Raw genomic sequence first — 3,931 nt, 5'->3', positions numbered from 1 at the left:
AAATGCCAGCATGCCATGACATTCTGGCCATGCTGGTACCTGTAGTCACATGGTAAAAAGACAGGACACGCACCGACTGTGTTAACTTTTTATTTACAAAAAAAAAACCACACATGCATACTACATACTTACCTATTTCTTGGATATGCTTGGTCCTCTTATCCATGTAGTAGTCCAGGGCAGTGGCGTAACTAGTCTATTTGGAGCCCAGGGCAAATTGAAAAATTGAGTCCCCCCCCCTATTTGCGCACGCCAAAAAATGGGTGTAGTCACAAAGGGCGTGGTCACTTTAAAATGGGGGCGTGTCAACATTACACACACCTTTCTCGTCACTCTGAACATTCCTTTCCAATCCATATGCAGCTTAATGCAGTGCCCATTATACAATCCCCCCTATGCAGTGCCCCCAGTAGTGGTCCCCCTTATGCAGGCCCCCAGTAGTGCCCCTTATACAGTACCTCCAGTATGCAATGCCCCCAGTAGTGGTTCCTCTTATGCAGGCCCCCAGTAGTGTCCCTTATATAGTGACCCCAGTAGTAGTCCCCCTTATGCAGTTCCCCTTATATAGTCCCCCCAGTAGTAGTCGCGGCGGCGATGTCTGTGTAAATGTGTAGTGCGACCGCACTCACTGCGGTCTGCACTACACTGGCTAACTAGGTCAGGCCTGTACTGTGGCCAGCGGAGCCCCACACTCACCACCCCCCGCCCCACTGAGCCCCCGGCGCCCAGGTCATGAGCCCCGGAGGCCCTGCCCTAGTTACGCCACTGATCCAGGGTCTTGGTAAAACAAAAAACCCTCTGACTCGAGCCGTAACGAACATGCTGTACAGGATGTACAGAGCTAGCCCTGATATGACAGTTCCCACGTGGGACTCTGCACTACACATTGGTGAAGCACAGAAACTCTCAGCCAAACAGCAGACAGTTTCTATGACAGCATTCACTTATTGGCTGACAGTGTTTGAAGTCAAACATGATTCTTAGTAAATTTGCCCTTTAGACTCAGCAAGGGTATTTTTTTTATGCTCTCACCTTTATACTCAAAACAGACTTCTCCCCCTTCACCAAGAGTAATTTAAGTTTTGGACTTGGGCGACTGCGTTAATATTGGGCCAACAGATGGTTGATGGAAGGGTGTGTATCTTTAGAAATCCTCCACTACAAGGCAAAAGTTCTGGGACTACATTCAAATACGTTCTTATCTGCTGTGTTTGGGAAGTGTAAAGACTTTAGGTAGAGAAGTATCTTGCATTGAGGCTACTCAATTGTCTCCTATGCAGAGGTGTAGCTAGGAGGTGTAGCTAGGAGCCATGGTGCATGGTGCAAGGGTTTGTTGTTGTGCCCCCCTCACCTGTAGTGAATTGGGGCATGGGTAATATGTGGGGGTATGTGAGTATGACACCAGCCATTCGTGACACATGTCAGTGACGTCACACGGATCTCCCTGGGTCGGGAGTCGCGTGATCCACAGGGGTGTTTCACATAGTATTTAAAGTATGGATTGTCATTTTATTTCATGTTCTTGATAAAGGTGAAAACACCAAAACGTTGAACAGGATGACTAAGTAGTCTGGTACATTCTTTTTTAGACCTGTGAGTGCCTTTTCAATTGCAGTATATGCTATGGGATATTATATATATATATATATATATATATATATATATACAGTCAGGTGCATAAATATATAGAAACCGTTGTAATTCCTACACCGTTCACCTGATTTGGATGTAATTACCCTCAAATTAAATCTGAAAGTCTGCAGTTAAAGCACATCTTGTTTGTTTCATTTCAAATCCATTGTGGTGGTGAATAGAGGCCAAAATATGAAAATTCTGTCAATGTCCCAATATTTATGCACCTGACTGTATATCTCTCAATGAGTCAACAGCTTTGTTGTTGCTTGTTCAACGTTTCAGTCACAAAGACTTTTATCAAGAACACACATAAAGAAAAATATCCATACCTCTATAGTACACAATCTCCATGAGGATCTGCTGACCCACCCCTCCGTCTGTCTCTGAGAGGATGGCGTAACTCGCGTGCGTCCAGCATGACACCGTGTGCGTGATGATGTCATGTGTCACCGGCGCTTACCGCTGCACGATGACGTTAGTGCCCGAGTGTCAGACACCTGGTAACATATGGCAATGTGTATACAATACATTGAAAAAAGAATGTGCCTCTAAAAGGACATTACAATACAAAGGGATAATTCACACGGTAAAGGGCAGGGGAAAGAGTATATGCAAACATATAAATCAAAACACAAGGGAGTGAACAAAGACTGCAAGGGAGATCATTTCAGGGAAAATAAATATAAAAATGCAAAACAGAATAAAGAAAAAATACAAGAAGATTTAAAATATAAATACATTTTAGAGCCCAACAAAAAGATGTTAAATTGAGTGGACAAGTGAGGCATATATTCAAAAGAAGTATGTGGTCTCTAATTTGGAACAAAGTCAGAAATTGATTGTTGTACAGGTTCCAATATGATAAGCGTAAATAGCGTAAGGTAAAATCTATTGACATTGAAGAAAAAAGTTGATGCAGTGTTGGGACCCTGCTTTGCAAGTGTATATAAATTCCACACGGTGTTGCCTGTGTAGAAAAACTACTGCATATGTCTGACTATAAAGGGTAAGCTGCTCTTAATACCTAGTGGTACAATTGCCAATGGTTGTAGTATTGCTAGTAGGAGAATCATACGGACAATGTGGAGGACGAAATCTTGACTTACAACACCTGGTATTCTTAGGTGGTCTCCCCACCCAGTACTAACCAAGCCAGATACTGTTTAGCTTCCAAGATCGGACCAGATGGGGCACTTGCAGCACTGTATGGTTGTAAGTAATTGGACCAGGAACGCATATATAGCTATATATGATAGTCTTCAAAAAATGCAGTATTTCAATTATAATTCGGGTGGATGGTATATAGGAGTTGGGCCAATGGGACCTCAACGGAATCTTGTATGTGCGACCTTCTATGTGCGATGTAAGCGCCATGCTGGATTAACAAAACGGTATCACTATCTTCACCGAAAAAATTAGAGAGAAAATAAGAAAACATACACACAAGGGATGGGAATAGATTCACAAAATTAATTTGCTTAATCACAATGGATGAATTAAAATCAGAAAAAATTGTTGAGGCACAGTGTATCAATTGTCACTAGCCAGAAAAGCCATGAGAAAAAAATGTGAAAGATAAGATCACAAAAAGCAGGCAAACGATAGGTTCACATTGAGATCAAAGGGGCCACGGTGTTCATTCTGTGCATCCATGTTGATTGATAGCTCGCCCCCATTGGAGAGCGGGCCATGGGGGTGGCTGCCCAAATGCAGGCGTTCCCATGAGAACGCATGCCGTTTGGGGGTGGTCCCACTGACATCACGAGTGATGTCAGTGGAGAGATTCCGGCTCTGTTAGAGCTGAAATCTCTCTGAGGCTTGCGGCCACGAGACCCTACCACAAGGGTCTCTCACAAGCCCGATGGTCACGATGGTCTTGACCATCGCGACCATCATCATGGCCACTCGCAATAGCTGTGGGTGGTCACCCACAGCTATGCGAGCGGCCAAGAGGCCGTTCCAAAAAAAAAAAAAGCCCGGCCCTGATTCAGAGTGAGCGGCTCTGAATCAGGCCCATGGTCTATGATTTTGTAGGACAAAGTTGTCAGTGGATGTCTTGACTCCTTAAAAAGGCGGGCCATTGGTTGGTCACTTACCTTCCCTTCAATCACTTGTCTAATTGACGTTTGATGTTGGACCATTCTTACATATACCGAACAGGAGGTCTTACCAATGTACGTTGGGCATCTTGCGATGTGTATAATATATTTGCTGGTACAGAATAGAACATGCTTGATGGCAATACATTTTCCTGAATGGGGATGCACGACATCTGGTCCAGTCTCTAAGTACCTGC

General features: G+C 44.0%; 1 pseudogene; it reads right to left on the bottom strand.

Annotated features, from left to right (window-relative positions):
* Positions 1-2,734: 2,734 nt before the first annotated feature.
* On the bottom strand, positions 2,735-2,853 carry LOC148526720 (5S ribosomal RNA; annotated as a pseudogene).
* Positions 2,854-3,931: the final 1,078 nt, after the last annotated feature.

The sequence above is a fragment of the Taudactylus pleione genome, unplaced genomic scaffold, assembly GCF_031769625.1.
Source record: "Taudactylus pleione unplaced genomic scaffold, aTauple2 ptg000095l, whole genome shotgun sequence".
Taxonomy (NCBI): domain Eukaryota; kingdom Metazoa; phylum Chordata; class Amphibia; order Anura; family Myobatrachidae; genus Taudactylus; species Taudactylus pleione.
Note: the sequence above shows the minus strand (reverse complement) of the source record. Positions and strands in the feature narration are given on the sequence as shown.